This window comes from Emys orbicularis, chromosome 12 (genome assembly GCF_028017835.1).
Source record: "Emys orbicularis isolate rEmyOrb1 chromosome 12, rEmyOrb1.hap1, whole genome shotgun sequence".
NCBI lineage: Eukaryota > Metazoa > Chordata > Testudines > Emydidae > Emys > Emys orbicularis.
Genome location: NC_088694.1, coordinates 35,052,751 through 35,071,313, shown reverse-complemented (window position 1 = coordinate 35,071,313; position 18,563 = coordinate 35,052,751). Strand labels below are relative to the sequence as shown.

At 49.0% G+C, this 18,563-nt stretch overlaps 1 protein-coding gene and 1 pseudogene across 1 annotated transcript in view; one reads left to right on the top strand and one right to left on the bottom strand.

The window, feature by feature from the left end:
- The window catches only part of LOC135886051 (cytosolic phospholipase A2 gamma-like), a 979,292-nt gene that overhangs the window by 354,139 nt on the left and 606,590 nt on the right, over positions 1 to 18,563 (top strand).
- LOC135886879 (olfactory receptor 14I1-like) lies at positions 249 to 18,378 on the bottom strand (annotated as a pseudogene).

Genomic DNA, 18,563 nt, shown 5'->3' with positions numbered 1-18,563 from the left:
GTCAGAAACCTCATCAAGTCCATTGGGAACTTGATTATGGCTATTCATTTTAGGTGGAAGGTGCTCAGATAGTGTGATGGTGGGTGGCAGTACAGAAAAGATAGATAGATAGATTAGATTCTGATCCTATTTGTGCAGCTGGTGTAAACGCCCCTTTCTGCACAAGCAGATTTAAAATCATGATCTCAAGGAGACAATAATGCCTTCATTTGATTATATTTGAAAAGAAACACCAAAAGAAATCATGATCAAAGACAAAAGATGGACATTTTGTTTTTGGTGAATAACCACCCCCCATCAGTTTCTTCAGTGCAGCTTTGATCTCCGTGTTCCTCATGCTGTAGATGATTGGATTCATCATTGGAGGCATCACAGAATAGAGAACAGTCGGCAAGAGATCCAGCACTGATGTTGAGCTGGAGGTGGGTTTCAGGTAGGCAAAGGCTAAAGTGAAAAAGTACAAGGAGACCACAATGAGGTGAGGGAGGCAGGTGGATAGAGCTTTATGCCGGCCCTGCTCAGAGGGGATTTTCAGTACTCTGGTGAAGATCTGAACATATGACACAACTATAAAAATAAATAAGCTTAAGCCTAAGCACACACTAAAGGCACTAGCCCCAACTTCACTGAGGTATGAGTCAGAGCAGGCGAGCTTGAGGAGCTGGGGGATTTCAAAGAAAAACTGATCCACTGTGTTGCCTCCACAGAAGGATATTGCAAATGTGTTCCCAGTGTGCAGTGCAGAGTAGACAAAAATACTAATCCAGGCACTGGCTGCCATCTGGATGCAAGCTCTGCTGTTCATCACTCTTTCATAGTGCAATGGTTGGCAGATGGCGACATATCGGTCGTATGCCATGATGGTAAATAAGGCAAAACCTGTTGAAGTAAAGAATATAAAGAAAAAAACTTGTGCCACACATCTGGAATAGGAAATTGACCTGGTGCTCATGAGGGAGTTGGACAAGGATTTGGTGACTGGGATAGAAATGGAGCTAATGTCTAGAATGGACAAATTCATCAGGAAGAAGTACATGGGGGTATGAAGGTGATGGTCAAAGGCTACAGCTATGATCATGAGAAGATTCCCCACCAGGGCTGCCAGGTAAAGCACCAGAAACACCACAAAGTGCAAAATCTGCAGCTCCTGAATGTCAGAGAATCCCAGGAGAAGGAACTCGGTCACAGTGGTTCGGTTGGATATTTCCCTCTCCAAACGTTGTGTCCTGCCTGTGGATAGAAGGAAAAGGGCAATTGTCAAGATTAGAGTGACAGAGAAAATGAACTAATTCTCTCTCCGTAATATCTAATGATGGGAATGTCAAGGGTGCATAGTTCTTGTCACTTCCACTGACTAGGAGCTGAGAGTGCTCCTTATCCCTGTGAGACAGAGCACTAGTGAGATGCATTATCACATTGGTGAATACTGGATTATCGCCTCTAAAGCTAAGGGAGGTGGGTCAGTTTACACCATATGAGGATCTGGCCAATGCGGTATGAAGGCTGGAAAAAAGTACAACTCAAATCCAACATTCCTAGCCAATATGGTACCCTATTATGAGAAACAGAAGGCTCTAAATTTGGGGATGAAATATAAATACTAACATGGCTAATACTGATAGCAATGCTGAAATAGTGATCCCCACTTTCCAGAGAAATTCAACATTGACTCACCCAGCCCCCTACGTGGCAGCTTGTCTGTAATGATTCTACCCCAACACCATGTAAATGGTGAGCTACATATTTACACATTGAATTGTGGCAAGAGAAGTGTAAAAGTATAATTAGGCAGGCCAGATAAGAATCTGAAAAGTAACTAACAAAAGACACAAAAACTAAGAGGAATTTTGTTTAAGCATTTCAAAAGCAGGAAGTTTGCCAAACAATGCGTGCGGTCGCTGGATGGTCAAGTTGCAAAAGGAGCTCTCAGGGAAGACAAGGCCGTTGTAGAGAAGCTAAATGAATTCTTTGCATCGGTCTTCACTGCAGAGGATGTGAGGGAGATAGCCACACGAGCGATTATTTTTCCGTGACAAATTTGAGGAACTGTCCCAGATTGAGGTGTTAATAGAGTAGGTTTTGGAACAAACAGGAATGAGTCTCCAGGTCCAGATTGTAGTCACCAAGACTCTGAAGGAACTCAAATATGAAATTGCAAAACTACTAAATGTGGTAAATAAACCAACACTTCAATCAGCCTCTGGAACAGATGACTGCAGGGTAGCTAATGTAACGTGATACAGTTAATATAGGGTACTTGGACTTTCAGAAAGCTTTCAACAAAGTCCCACACTTACAGCTCTTAAGCTTATGGGATAAAAGGTAAGGTTCTCTCATGGATTAGTAACTTGCTAAAAGATAGGGAAGAAAGGGTAGGAATAAATATTCAGTTTTAATAACGGAGAGAGGTAAATAGCTGGGCTCCCCAAGAATCTGCACTCAGACCTGTGCTGTTAAACAAATTCATAAATGGAGCGAATAATGAGGTGGCAAAATTTGCAGACAATACAAAATTACTCAGGATTGTTAAGTCCAAAGCTGACAGAGAAGAGTCAAAAAGAGATCTCATAAAACTGGGTGAATGGTCAACCAAATGGCAGATGGAATTCAATATTGATAAATGAATAGTAATGCACATTGGAAAACATAATCCTAACTATACATACAAAATGATGGGGTCTAATTTAGCTAGTACTCCTCAAGAAAGATCTTGGAGTCATTGTGGTTCGTTCTCTGAAAACATCTGCTCGATGTTCAGTAGCAGCTAAAAAAGCTAACAAGATGTTAGGAACCATTAGGAAAGGGATAGATAATAAAGCTGAAAATATAATGCCAGTATATAAATCCATGGTATACCCATACCTTGAATATTTTGTGAAGTTGTGGTTGCCTCATCTAAAAAAAAAGATATATATGAATTGGAAATGATATAGAGAAGAGCAACAAAAATGATTAGGGGCATGGAACTATTTCCATATGAGGAGATATAAAGACACTGGTACTGTTTAGCTTTAGAAAAGAGATGACTAAGGGAGATATGATAAATGTCTATAAAATGATGCATGTTGTGGAAAGAGTGAATAGGGAAGTGGCATTTACCCCTTCACAGAACAGAAGGACCAAGGATCACCAAATGAAATTAATAGGCAGTAGGCTTAAAACAAACAAAAGGAAGAATTTCTTCACACAATGCACAGTCAACTTTTTGAACTCATTGCCAGGGAATTCTGTGAGGCCTGAAAGTATAAACCGGGTTAAAAACAAGAATTAGATAGGTCCATCAATGGCTATTAGCCAAGATGATCAGGATGCAATCCCCTGGTCTGGGTGTCCCTAAACCTCTGTTTGCCAGAAGCTGGGAATGGGTGACAGGGGATGGATCATTTGAATTGCCCTGTTCTGTTCATTCCCTCTGAAGCTTCAGGCACCAGCCACTGTCCCGGACAGGATACTGGGCTAGATGGAGCATTGGTCTGAGCCAGTGTGGCCATTCTTATGTTCTTATAATCTAAGGCTCCAAATCCCACTGCATTTCCATCTCTGGGTTATGATGGACTAGTAGCATCCCTCCATTGCTGTGCTGTATCCTTTCCTTCTGCGACTTTATGTCTGTACAGGCAGGAGACTTGGGTTCTGTTCTGGGCTCTGCCATTGACCTGCTGTGTGACCTTGGGCCAGTCACTTCCCCTCCCTGTACTACTGATTCCCCACACCCATGTCTCTGGCTTGTCTTCTAGGACTGGGAGCTATCGTGTGCATGGCCAGTGTCTTACTATGTGTATGTTCTGAGTACCTCTCAGCAGCATTGCTGCTTAGCTGGCTGCAGTGTGGGACAGAGAATACAGTGGCTATGTCCTAGGGCATGATCAAGATGGAAAGGTTTTGGGAGCTTTGACTCTGTGTTTTCGCTTCAAGGCGTTAGTATGTTTAAAATATATTCTGGCTGTCAACTTCGCTTCTCACTCAGATTAACCATCCTGCAGTGAGCCCTTTGTAATAGAAATAATAGAGGATGGGACAGTGGGAATGGGAGGGTGAAATTTTAATCTGAATAGAAAATATTAATTTTCTGCATCCTAGCACAAATCTAAGTTTCCAATTAAGAACAATCAGACTTTTTCGGCTTTAATTATCTCAAAGGAAAATTGGGTTTTCAATTGAACACATGTTCATGGAAAAAGTCTGCCCTCCTCCATATGTATTTTGTTTTTTGAGGATAGCAGAGGCTAAAACTTTTCAATTTTCAACAGCTCTTAGTTAAAATTGCCTTGTTCTCACTTGCCAGAATGACAAAAAATGTTTGGGTTTTCCCAATTTAGATGAATAGTCTATTTTTGCTGCTACAAAATATACAAATAAATAAATCTGACTGGTGCCAGATTAAATTGATAGTAAAAGTCTTGAAGAGTTCTGACTGTCATGCGTATTTATGTTCTTAAATCTGCCCTGTATATTAATACACCAACATATTCAGTTGAAAAAGCAAACTTTACGATGCAGATTTTTGTGGAATTTCTCACAGCTAGCGAAGCATTTGATCCTCCAGAGTTCTGATTATTTTGCCATGTCCTCCACTGGAGTTGCTGGGTCTCTCTGCAGTTCCCAGCAGAGAGGGATCCACTCCACAGATGGATGCTCCCTGCTCCCCTCCTGGCCGAGAGGAGATGGACTAAATAGGATGAGGGACTGAAAGCCCCTCTTATCTCTAGGGCTGATCACAGCTTGTGCAGGCTCCAGAGATGGTCACAGCACAGGATGTCCTTGCTCTGGGGCTAAATTTCTGAATATGGTCTCCAGGGTTGTGAACCCAGCTCTGCTGTCACCTCTGGAGCAAACCACCCTGATGTCATGGAAAGAATCACCCACGCATTGATTTTAGTTCACAGACTCAAGCTGAGGCTTGTCTTTATTGCAATACGTACCGAGGCGTCGGGGTAACAATCCGAAGAGTACCACACCTAGGTCAGCTCGCAGGCTGTCTTTATTCTGTCAGACCGCAAGCATAGTACAAATTATACGTCATTTGCATGAAATAAGTGTTGGGGTCTGTCCCCTATTCCCGGTACCTTCCTTATTAATTTACGAGAATTGGGTGCATATTGGGTGGAGGGCTCCTTGGTGTTTTCCGTTATGGGTGGTACTTGGAACCAATTTGGATACTTTTCTCGTCAAGGCCCATGTTATTTTTCTGGGGTTTTACGGTTAAGGGCATAGGGGTTATCACAGGACGCCCAAAGAAGGAATATGATTGGCTGGTTCGGCAGCTAGCTGGAACTTCAGGAGAAGTTGGCCTTTGCTAGATGCAATTTCTTCATATAAGCGGTTATTATGTTTCACAAACAAGCGGTTATTATGTTTGCTAAGGCCTTTGCATTGTTTTCTCCCCCTCCCTCCTCTGGTCACAAACCTTGACCGAATTTGGCAGGGAATTGTGCAGCTTAGTCTTGCTCAGGTCTTGGCCCATATTGCCTCTTGTACGGGCAGTTAGTACGGGTCATTAAAAGGAAGGTCCCCCCAGTTCCTTTTCCCCACAATTTCCCTCCTCTGATGCCTTGTAGGCATCATTATTATAGTTTAATGAAGAGGCCATAATGCAGTATTCGGACTTATTTGGTTGGAAAAGGGAATTGGAGTTGACACTGAGGCGATCAATTGTTGGGTCTGAGGGATAATATAGTGTTGTTTCAGGGGTATTTTCAGAAAAGAAAAGGGCCTGGGGTGGTGGCCGAACCTGTAGCTGGGGCAAGCGACATATTCTGCACAGGCAGCAGAGGACAGCAATTGTTAAACCGCAACAGATTGCAAGAATTAGACCAAGCAGTATTTTTAGGACTAAGGAAGTGAAGAAACTGGGTGTGGCCTGGGTAACCTCCTTAGAGGCAAAACATGCAATGTCATGAGAAGAGCATAGGGTATGTACTCGATAAGCGGCCTGAAACGCTTTGGCTTCTTTGTTGTATTCTATCTCTATTATATGCATTTGGTCTTGGAGATGGGATATGTTGGAGAGGATGGAAAATAGGGAGGTTAAATTTAAAAATCGGTTTGGGATTAGGGAAGTCCAATCGAAAGTAAGAGGGACAGCTGGGTGGAGGGTTATATAGATTTGGGGGTTAGCGGGCCATGTGATAAAGCGGCTACCCAGTGCAGTGGTTAAGTTAAGGTGAAAGGGGAGAGGGAAATGGGGATCTGATGGCAGGGCACAACCATCCTTTTTATTAAATAGGAGTTCTTGATCTGGAGTCTTGCGTATTGCTTCTCCTTCCCAACAAACTGCATCAAAGATGTTGAGTAGCTCCCCAGGGTGTAGCTTGTGGAGACAAAACAGCTGTGGAGGTGCCAAGGGCAACAAGGACCACAAGGTTCCGATTCCCACCCAGACAAGTTGAGCCGCGAAATCATGGGGAGTGGTGATGAAACGGCTAGGTCCATGGGGTGGCTTGACTTCCCATACCTGCCGGCTAATAACCCAGTCCCACAGGCAGCCCACCCAGGGCCCTGGCAAAAGTAAGTGCACTGGGGCCCAGGTGCCATTGACAGGTCCCGAAGCCTGGAAAGAGCATTTTGAGGAGTCACAGGCCCATCCTGATAACGTCCACGTATGCCTCCATTTCCGTAGCCCAGGTGGCACTCCCACAGTAGTTGTAAGGGTTTTGGGCCACCGTTGGCTAAGGACATCGCTTTGAATTTCTGCTAAGAGACCATTAAAGAAATCCTGCATTTGACTACAAGCTGAATCCCATCTGGTGTCTTTTCCTATTAGAACGAGGGTGTTGATTAATGTTGTTAAAAGGGTTTGGGTTGTGGTTCCTAGTCCTGATAGGGCATGGAGGGTTTGTATATTTGAGTGGGTGCTGGTTAACCCTGCCTCAGTGAGAAGGCCTGATGCCCTTTCTAAATTTCCCAAGCGTTCTTCATGATCTTGGGCCTTGTCTATTGATCCCGTTAGACCATGCAAGGCCCCTTCTACCAAGCCTCTTTTTCCCCGATGGAAACTTTCCCACTGCACAAGCTGGGCTAACTGAATGGCCGCTCCCCGTGAACAATTGGGATATTGGGTAGTTATTTGGAAGGCAGAGAGGGGAAATGAGAAAGTGGTGGTTCCTATAGTAGCGTTTAGCACAATCCACCATTGGAAATGATAATCCCATCGGTAGGGTGTGCTATACCACATTTGTTGGTCCGAAACCTGAATTTCTTTGTGGCCATGGATAGTCAGAGGTGTGGGGATGGGAATTTTATGAGAGGGGGCAGCTGGGAGTTGGGGATTGTAGCGGTGGGCAATCATGTAGGGTAGGGCTTCCCCTTCTGCAGGTAAAGGTAAATTTAGGATGACAACCAGAATAAGTGGAAGCTACCCCAAAAATTAGATGAGTGAATAAAAAGCACTGCATAGAAGTCTTGTTTACAAAAGTTATCGAGCATGTGCCGGCTGTTGCTAATATTTCAATTCCTGCACGGGAGTTTTCTCCTAGACCTTCATAGTTTGTTGTGGAGCTATGGGTAAAGGGGAAGGACTCCTTGGTGACGATTTTGTTTTTATACCACTTGATAGTGTGGCCATACAAATGGCCATCAGGGTCTTCTGAGTACAGGGTGGAACAAAAGTTTTCAAGCATAAAGGTACCTTCCGGTCTAGGCCAGTCAGAAGCTTTTACAGGAGTGGCTAGGGATCTAGCTGGGGAAGGGACCTCTGATTTTAGAGGGGAAGGAGTAACTACCTGGTCGGTAACTGACTCGTCCACCCAATTGGGGAGTGCAGTACACCAGGAAGGGACCTGGGGATAGCGGCAAGGGGCTGCTCCTGGGAGAAATCCCAAATAATAGTAAACCCCACATTCCCAGGAAGTTAGCCCGCAAGTTCCCCCCTGCCAGGTAATAATACTTCTCCGTTGGTACCAGGGCAAAGCCTCAATGTCCTCTGTAGTAACAATCTTCTTTTCTTTTAAGGCATTTAAAGAACGAGCAGTTCGGGTTCTTTGAAAAACGTGGGGCTGGGGTGTAGGGGAAGTTGGTTTAAGGGTTGAGGTTGAAGTGGGGGTTAATCCAGAAGTCCAAAAGAAAACAAGCGAATCGTGAAAGTTTAAGATCAACAGCAACAGCATAGTCACGCATATAAACCAGATGGAAGGCATGAGCCACTTCTGCACTGTAGCTGACTCTTTAATCCAATTGGCTAGATCTGTCATTGTTACTCGGCAGTACCTGTGGGCTCTAGGCTCGCCACAGGATTTTCGGGAGGCTTTATTGTGGCCTCTTTCTTTCTTTTTCCTCTTAATGAGTAGCGAGGGCTTTTATGAGGGAGGTCTTGGATGACCTCCGCAGCTTCCCACGGTTCCTCAGGGCCAAGAAGTGGAGGTGAGATCCTTGTGTCAACTGGAGCCTGGACTCGCTTGCACTGGGAAGCGTGGATCCAATTGGGCAGGTCTCGGCACTTGACGGCAGTGTGGGTAGTGCGCAATACCTGGAATGGGCCTTTCCAGCGAGGTTCCAGGCAATTCTTTTGCTGATATTTTTTTATGTACACCCACTCTCCTGGTTGCAGATCATGACAAGGGGAGTCCACTGGAGCAGGGAAGGCACACTGAACCTGTTTATGTAAAGACTTAATATATTGCATGAGTTTCTTACAATATGCTAGGATCCTTTCATCCATCAGCTGTGTATCTAGACAGCTGGGTATGATAGGAGGGGCTGCAGGTATTCTCATTGGCCTACCCATTAAGATTTCATGGGGGGAAAGGCCATGTTTTTGGGCAGGGGTGCTTCTCATTTCCATTAAAGCCAGAGGTAGGGCAACTGGCCACTTAAGGTTGGTCTCAGAACATAACTTAGCAATTTTGTTCTTTAGCACCCCATTTACTCGTTCCACTGCCCCCGCACTTTGAGGGTGGTGAGCGCAGTGGAAGTGCTGAGTGATTCTTAGTGCCTTGCAGACTTGCTGCATGATTTGGCCTGTGAAATGGGTGCCCTGATCGCTGTTGATCGAGAGGGGCAGCCCAAATTGGGCGATGAATTCCTGAAGCGATTTTTTTGCTACTGTTAAGGAGTCAGCTTTAGCGCATGGGTAAGCCTCAACCCACCCTGAAAATCTGCAGACACATACCAACACATACTCATACGATTAACATTTAGGCATATTAATAAAATCAATTTGTATATTTACAAAAGGGCCCCATGGTGGGGGATGAGCTGCAGGTTTAGTTTTAACAGGCTTTCCCACATTGTAAGCAAGGCACACTGGACAGGTACTACAATATTGTCATGCTGCTTCAGCAAAATGTGGGGCAAACCAATGTTGCTCTATTGACTGTATCATTCCCCTACTTCCCATATGGGTTAGCCCATGGGCCAGGCGGGCCAAGTAAGGGAGCAAATTTCTAGGTGCCACCGGGCGACCATCCGGTGTGCGCCATACGTTGTCGGGAGGTTTTTCACAGCCCACCGCCTTCCAGTATTGTTTTTCCCCCTTAGCTGATTCCTGCATGTCCGCCAAGTCCCATAGGAGGGTTGGGGGCATGTCAGGAGAAGATGGTTCGGCGGGGGTTAGGCCTGGGGTAGAGGTAGCCAGTGCCATAAAACAAATAGCAGAAAATTCAGCCGGAGACCCGGAAAGGGCCACCTGTCTGGTTGATCCATCAGCCAGAGCATTTCCTCGTGGGACCTCATCACTAGGAGTTTGATGGGCAGCACATTTTACAATGGCTATCTCCGAAGAGAGCAAAAGAGCATTAAGAAGCACGTTAACATAAGCCCCATTTCGGATGGGGGTTCCCACAGAGGTGAGGAATCCCCAGTACCTCCAGAGTTGTCCATAATCGTGCACTACCCCAAAGGCATAGCGGGAGTCAGTGTAGATGTTGACTGACCGTTCCTTCGCTAAGAAGCAGGCATGGGTAAGGGCGACCAATTCGGCTACCTATGCCGAGTTTACCCCCGGAAGGGAGTGAGCTTCTATTAAGTCATGGGCCGAGCATACTGCATACCCTGCAACGAGGATACCCTCAGGGTTTCTTAAACAGGACCCATCAACAAAATATATTAGTTCTGGGTTAGGTAAAGGGGTATCCTTTAAATCAGGCCTGCACAACATACGGCCCGCGGGCCGCATGCGGCCCGCGGGGGCTCACTGTGCGGCCCGCGGGGGCTCACTCTCAAGCCTGGGAGGAAGGGGGAGCAGTGGCGCGCGAATCAGCTGTTTCGCGCGCCGCGGCCGCTCGGGGTCTCCCCGTCCCTCCCAGGCTCTCAAACCCGGGAGGGAGGGAGAGATCCGGAGCGGCCGCGGCGCGCGAAACAGGTGTTTTGCGCGCCGCTACTCCCCCTCCCTCAGAGCCTGGGAGGGAGGGGGAGAAGCTGCGCCCGCGCCGCGGCCACTCGGAGTCTCCCCCTCCCTCCCAGGCTCTCAAACCCGGGAGGGAGGGGGGAGAGATCCCGAGCGGCCGCGGCGTGCGAAACCGGCCCCCCTGCCCCAAGCGGGACACGGGCAGGGAGCCCTCGCGCACCGCCACGCCTCCCCCCCCCCGCCCCAAGCGGGACACGGGCAGGGAGCCCTCGCGCGCCGCCGTGCCTCCCCCCCCCGCCCCAAGCGGGACACGGGCAGGGAGCCCTCGCGCGCCGCCGCGCCTCCCCCCCCCGCCCCAAGCGGGACACGGGAAGGGAGCCCTCGCGCGCTGCCGCCCCCCCCCCGCCCCAAGCGGGACACGGGGATGGAGCCCTCCTGCACTACCGCGCCTCCACCTCCCGCCCCAAGCGGGACACAGAGCCCGCGCACGGCGCCGCACCCCCCAGGCCTCAAGCAGGACACGGAGCCCTCGCGCGCCGCTGCCCCTCCCCACTGCCCCAAGCGGGACACGGGCACGGTGCCCTCGCCCCCCCCCCAGCAGGGACATGGGGCTCAGCCACCGCCCCCATCCTGAGCGCTTCCCCCCCCCCCGGGACCCCTGCCCCATCCACCCCCTTCCCTGTCCCCTGACTGCCCTCTGCCGCCCCATCCAACTCCTCTCCTGATTCCCTATCCAACCACCCCTTCTCCCTGTCCCCTGGCCACCCTTGGAACCCCTGCCCCTGACTGCCTCCCACCGCCCCATCCAACCTCTGCTCCTTCCTGACTGCCCCCCGGGAGCCTTGCCCCCATTCAATCCCCCTGTTCCCTGCCATCTGACCGCCCCGACCCCTATCCGCCCCACCACCACCACCCTGAACTCCCCTGCCCTCTATCCAACACCCCCTCCCTGCTCCCTTACCGCGCTGCCTGGAGGTGGCTGGCGGCGCTACAGCCACGCCGCTCGGCTGGAGCCGGGCCACACCGCCACCATGCAGTGCCTGGAGCACCGGGTCAGGCTGAGCTTGCAGCCCCCCTGCTTCCCGCAAATCAGCTGTTTGCGCAGGAAGCCTGGGAGGGCTGAGAAGCAAGCGGCGGCTTCGCGCTCAGGCCCAGGGAGGCGGAGCAGAGGTGAGCTGGGGCGGGGAGCGGTTCCCCTCCACGCCCCTCCCCCCGGGTTACCTGCTGTGGCGCGGGTGGCTCCCCCCACCCCAGCTCACCTCCGCTCCGTCTCCGCCTCCCTGGGCTTGAGCGTGAAGCCACCGCTTGCTTCTCTGCCCTCCCAGGCTTCCTGCGCGAACAGCTGATTCGCGGGAAGCGGGGGGGGGGGGATGGGGAGAAGCGGGGCAGAGTGTTCAGAGGCGGAGGCGGAGCGGAGGTGAGCTGGGGCCGGGGAGCGGGGCGGAGAGCTGAAGCACCCATGGGGTCGGCTCCTAAGGCGCCACTTTTGGATAATGTGCTCCGGGGGAGCAGCCGCTCCCTCTGCTCCCCCCCAGCTACGGTCCTGGTCACTTCAACTTACCGGTTGTTAAATTTAGAAGCCCTTTTAGAACCGGTTGTCCCGCGCAGGACAACTGGTTCTAAAAGGGCTTCTAAATTTAACAACTGGTTCCCGCGAACCGGTGCGAACCGGCTCCCACTCACCACTGGAGACTCCCCTTGCCGCTCTCACCCTAGGAGACAGAGACCTCCCAGCAGGGCTGGTGAGTGCGGCCAGGGAAGGGGGAAGGGTGTGGTGGAGTGAGTGTCTGGGAGATGTGCGGGGGGTGCTGGGCTGTGAGGGTGTGGAGGGCGCTGGGCAGTGGGGGAGGTTTGTGTGTTTTGGGGTGCTAGGCAGTGGGGGCCTGTTGGGGGGTGCTGGGCAGTGAGGGAGATCTGTGTGTGTCAGGGCACTGGGGGGTCTGTGTGGGGCATTGTTTAGTTGTGGTGGTGGGGCTGTGGGGAAGGGCACTGGGAGGGAGGGAGGAGAAATCTGTGTGTATTGGGAAACTAGCGAGTGGGGGGAACCGGCGGGGCCGGGAGGTTTCGGCCCTCAGCTGTTTTCTTTGGAGTAATATGGCCCTCGCCGCTTTACGAGTTGTGCAGGCCTGCTTTAAATCCACCCTGGGGGAACATAATTCAGTAGTTACTGTTTGACAATTATGTGGTTCCCCATCCCAGGCTGTTGGGAGCAGGGAAGCAGGGTTGAGAATGGGGCACCGAACTAAGGTTACGGTAGGAGCATTTAGAAGTAACATTTCATATTTAGTCAGCCGGGAATTGGACATGTGTTGGGTCGCCCCTCTTAAAAGGAGTGCAGTTACAGGGTGAGGCACCGACACAACAAGAGGGGAACCCAAAACAAGTGCGGCTGAGGTGTCCACCAGAATTGCTGCTGCCGCTACTGTCCTGAGGCACAGGGGCAGTCCTGCTGCCACCGGGTCCAGGGGGGCACTATAATAAGTGACAGGCTTCTGGGAATCCCTGTGTTTTTGAGTCAGGACCCCCTGTGCTATCCCATCCTTTTCCTGACAAAAGAGAGTGAAGGGTTTAATATAGTCAGGTATGCCCAAGGCCGGGGCACTAGCCAATAGTTCTTTTAGAGTTTGGAAAGCGGTTTCCGCTGTTTGGGCCCAGGGTAAGGGTTCTGGTACATCTTTGTGGGTTAGGTTATGCAAAGGTTTGGCAACCAAAGCATAATCAACTATCCATTGTCTGCAAAAGCCTGCCATTCCAAGAAAGCCTCATCGAAAATGCGGTGCACACATTTCTCTAATTCCCTTACCGGGGACCCCGGGGAGGATACCAAGGGCATGGAGCGGGTAGATTCTGTGGAGGAAGAGGAAGCGGGTGACCGTTCAGCCACCTTGTCTTCCTCCACCTCACGGCGGGGGATCTCTGGCAGCCTCTCTCCTTCTGCTTGCTCCTGGGGTACCAGTCCCCATGCCTGTGCCCGCCTAGGTGGTCTTCCCTGATCCAAATAAAAATCTATAAGGTCTTCAGGAGGTTGGTTATAAGGGGGAGGCACCATTGGGGCCTGGGGGGCTGTGGGTATTTGCCAAATGGGGAACATGGGGGCAGGCAGGGGAGCCAAGGACTTAGATTGGACTTCCTTTAATTGCCTTTTTGCTTCTTCTAATTGGGTTTTGACTTTATCATGGATGTTATTTAGGCTCCTTTGAATAGATTCCCGACGCCGTTTTTCCATTTCCCCATACCAATTAAAAAATGCGTTCCATTGGGTTTGGTTTGCCTTGTGAACTAATAAGGCCCCCCAAAGGTGTAAAATTTTGTTAAAATTAAAAGTTCCTTCCCCTGGGAACTGCAGACTTGGATTATCCCAGGGATTCCAATTCCATTCTTTTAGGAATTTGCAGGTTAAGGGCCCATAGTTGGAATACATATAGGCGGCCGGAGTGCCCTTTTCCGGCTCCGGGACCTGTTTAGATTGTGAGGTCCCCATGGTCAGATGGCTCCGCCCAAACACCCACCGAACGATGAAACAACAAAATACTACTGTGATAAACCCCGTATTGCTCAATCGACCAGTGGATATTATAGCGTCCAATTAATTAAGCTGACCCAGCCATCCACTAACAAGGAATGGCGTTCTATTCCCTCCACCGGGCCCCAGACCCAGCCCGACAGACCCACAGTACCTCTGTCAGTGCCAAGTGTAGCAATCCGGCCAGGGATGCAATTAACAAATTATCTTTAGGCAACACAATTCCCCTCCATCGTTAGGGATTAATTAGATGATCCTGTCTAAACAACCCTCTCCCCGGACCATTTGCAAAAAAAAAATCCAGGGAAAAGGCTATTCAACCAGGGCCACCCGTAAACAAAGCAACTGTTATTATACCGCTGCTACCATGCTCAGCTGATAATTCTATAACACTGCAGTAAGCCCTGACCTCCTCATTTTGGCGAGGCCAATTCCCAAGCCCCTCTCAATTCTCAGGTGAGGCTAGCTCCTCAACATTCACACCAATGGGTAGGACTGTTAGGGAAGGTCCTCACACACACCCCTTCTGGCAAAGGGTACCAGCCTGTCCTTAAAGGAACAGGGTGGGCTCCTCTATTGCCTCCGGTACGGCGGGCGATTTCCAAGGACCCCCCCTCTCTCCAAGCAAGTGGAGGGAGCCTACGGCTCCAAAAGGAAGACCTGGAGTAAGGTTTCGGCCGTAGTTCAATCACACAGAAGGGTCAGGAAAGGCGTGGTCCCCGCACACCCCTCCCCCAGCAGAGAGCACCGGCCCGCCTTCAAGAGAACGGGATGGGTTACTCTACTGCCTAGGAGTACGTGGGCGGTTTTCCCGGGGCCTCCCTGCTCTCCGAGCAAGGAGGGGCTCCTCGGCACTACAAGGGAAACAGAGGTAGGGTCACCTCACGGCCCACAATCACACAACGCACCTAAATCGGGATATTTGTTATGGCAGTCGCAATCACCATCAGCCTATTGCTGATGGGAGTCCTGCCACCCCCTTTGGCCACTCCGGGGTTCCCTGGATTCCGCCCTACTCGCAGTAGGGTCCAGGGAGTGGATTCCGCCCCACCCTCAGTGGGGTCCACTATCCCGGGGTCCCTTAGCAGCCGGTTATTCGTCCTCCGGGGGGACCAGTCCCTGAAGGATGAGCCACGCAAAGCTAACTAAAATAAAATAGGAAACTATCAATGCAAAGCAAAGGAATTTTTCGTATTCCTTGTCCTCATCGGGCACTATCACATAGTAAATTAACTTTCCGTCCTCGCCGCCCCCATGGGGTGGACCGACCGGCCACCCAGTTCTATAAACTCTCTACAAGGGGCCGTCCCCAGGCCAGTTCACCAGACCCACCTTCTCTCGAGAGGACCAAAAACCTCTGTCCACGCCCGCTCACGTTGTCCGCGCACAGCCCCCTCCTCTTTTAGACAGGGAGCTTATGCCTGGACATAGAGAGAAGGCATCCAATAACCACCTGTCAGTTTCCTCACCCCTAATCCTCGGGCCTTTCCACCCGAGTTGCAGCCGCCACTCAGTTCTATAATCAGGGACGGTTTCCTTTATGTCTCGGGGAGACCACCCACACTGACAACCTGCCCTAGCTGAGCCCAATCCCCGAGAGGGGAACAGCACCTGCCCTGGATCTCACACAGTGGTAGTGTCCCTGGAAGGACCCTTGATTAATAACAAGGCAGGGCTGAAGCACAAAGGGTGTTCCAAGGGGTTGGCAGAATAAAAAATATATTTATTGTACCACTATGTGACCTGGAATAGCTTAGAGCCCAGTGGCACCAGAAACACAGCTGTCCTGGAATAGCCTGTTCCTTCATTAACGCCACATCATTACCACTGCCGGAGCAGAGATGTTGTTCCCTTGCATTGCATTAACAGCTCTTGGGATGCAGCCACCAGAGTAGCCCAGAGCTCAGCCTGCCCTGGCTGCTTGAATTAGGTTATTAAGAGGAACCCAGAAGCACATACTAAAAACTAAGGACCAGATCCTCAGCTGGTCTGTATTGATAAAGCTCCACTCTCTTCATAGTAGCTATGGCTATTTTCACCAACTGGGGATCTGGCCCATTAGACAGTTTAAAATCCATATTCTTTGCCTGTGAGTTTAAGCCAAAGATGAGTCACAAGCATTCTTAGTTCTTTGTCCCAAGAGATTAATTACAAGAACGTCACTTCTAAAAGTTATGCCGTGATTCATTCCCACCAGGGCAGAACTTTGGAGGAATTCAGTGTTGCTAAGATTTTCTCTATCTGATCTTCAGTTTGTATTGGGATGAATGTTCCAACTTCTCTTTCTTGCTTGCTTGCTTGCTCAGCAACTGCATTTTTTTCTTACCTCAAACAACCTTGAAGGCGCATTAGGCTGCAGGTGCAATGCTGCATGACATTTTAAAATGTTTAATTCATACTGGTTGCAGGTATGGCAGAGAGGCTCAACAAACATAAAAGCCCAGCTCCCCAGATGGTGTAAATTGGCATACTGCTGTGGAGCTGGACCAATTTACATGAGCTGAATACCTGAACTGTGAAACCTCGTTTGATGTTTATTCCTCCATCTGTGTTCTCATTGTTTAACACCAAAATCCTGTTTTAATATTCCAAGCTTATGGTTAATAGGCATAAATCTGTGAGATGTGTACCCAGCTGGTAAATGAACTGATTAATATGGTGATGAAGCAGCACCAGTATAGTCAACGTTGCTTGTGACACAGTTTAAAAGTTGACCTTTTGAAGAACACTAATATTGACATGCTTAAGCAAATTCCTTTGAAATTTGATGGTCTTCTGCTGGGTTCAAGGTAGGGTTAGTGACCCAAATTTAGGGTCATTTGAGCTAAGAGTTGCAGAGATAAAAGTCCTGGGGAAAAAAGCAATTTCTCCAAAAAGTCATTAGAGCAAGGGGGTTGTAGAGATAAAAAGTTTCTAGGGTTGATTTTGTGCACAGTGCTGGAGCTCAGACCATTAAGGTGATACGGGTCAAAAAGCTCTCAATTTTCCCAGTTTATTCACTCAGGCTTCAAGTCTGTCACTCTATTTAAGGAAAGGTACACTCTGAACAGTTCGTATGAACCAAGACAGTGAAAGGGCCACGGCTTTCCATTCCAGCCATGTTATGTACTTTAAAACTTAACTCTTGTAAGTGCTCTAAAATCCAAACGGTCACTCAGATTGTTTTCAAGTTTGGTGTGCCTCATGGTGGGATAGGCCAGCATTAGTGATCCAAATCTGGGGCCATTGAACCATGGGGTTCCTGAGTTTTAGCCCTTTACCTCAGTTTCCTTTTGCTGGCTTGTACCATGAAACAGAGAGGTCCTGATGAGAGGATGAATCACAGAGATCGCTGAGAATGATGTCTGTGAATTCACCCTTCAGTCAACGGAACTAGGGAGCAGTTAATCACAAGCAACCCCACAAATGGAGTGCTGGAACTCATGGCAGGATGACAGCTGGCTCTTCAATCCTTGCCCTTAGCAATTCCCTGCAAAGGGCCTGTATGCCGCAAGCTGCTATGGACTGTAACTGGGCTGCTGGGCAGAGTCCTCAGATTTGTTACCTGTAGAGAACTCAGTGAGCCCTGCCCATTCCCCTTCCTTTCACACCCTGCCCTCCATAACTACTGCTCATCCCGTCCTCTTGAGCCCTGCCCTCAGTAACCCCTCTGCATCCTCAGCCCCTTTTCTCTCTGCCTCCAGGCACCTCAGCTGAATACCAGTGCTTTTTAAAGTGTTACTACCAGAAATAGCAAGTAGCTGTTCTCTCAGTACAGAGTTGGTCAGAAGGTCTTACAAGAGTTCAAACAGTTTTAACTCATTTTTGGGACCAGAAAATCCAAGTCTGATACACATTTACTGTAGCTCTGTTCAGGAAGAAGTGCCCATTTTTACATAATTATTTTTCAGTGCACAACAGCCTCTTCAGAAATTAAACTTGAAGACATAGAAACTGATGAGAAAGAAAACAAGGAATCACAATATTTTTTTGAAAATTTACAAAAATAGATTTTTATTTTGAAATATGTATAAGAGCTGTGTTTTTTCTCTTATAGTATTTTTTCCCTTTTTACAGAAATTTCTTTCTTTCTTTCTTTCTTTCTTTCTTTCTTTCTTTCTTTCTTTCTTAGAAAAAAGGAGCAATCCAATCTGAACAGCAGAGTGAGCCAATCCACCCAGTGCCACTATCCCCATGCACACATGCTGGTTCATGATTGTCAAGTAGTGTAGTGGTTTATAGATGGCCACATACCAATCAATCCCCGTCCCCATAAGGCAAAACCCCATAGCGTCAGCGATGAAGTGAAAAAAAAAACCATCTGGAGGATGCATTCATTGAATGAGATGGATTTATGCTGTGAGAGAAGACCTGAGAGTAATTTTGGCGTATTGACTGATGAGTCGCTGAGGTCTAGGAAAGCCAAGTTAGCCAGCAGGAAGTACATGGGGGTGTGGAGCCGATGGTTTCCCAGCCAGGTGTTCATATAGATTATGAAGAAAGCCACATAAAGGAATTGCTGCAGCTCAGGACTCTGGGTGAGGCCCAAGAGGACAAATTCTGTCACTGGATTGCTGAGGTTCTTCTTCTCCATTTATTAACCTCTAAAGAGTCCTGAAGAGGAAACACTGATGATAATAGTTATGATGTGGTTATCTCCAGGTTCGGGTATTTGGGCATGAACAGGAGCAACCTACACAGTCAAAATGCCCCCTGCTAATAACTGTCTCCATTTGTCTTCCTGAAGCCCTGATGGTGCACACCTTGCACAGGCCACAA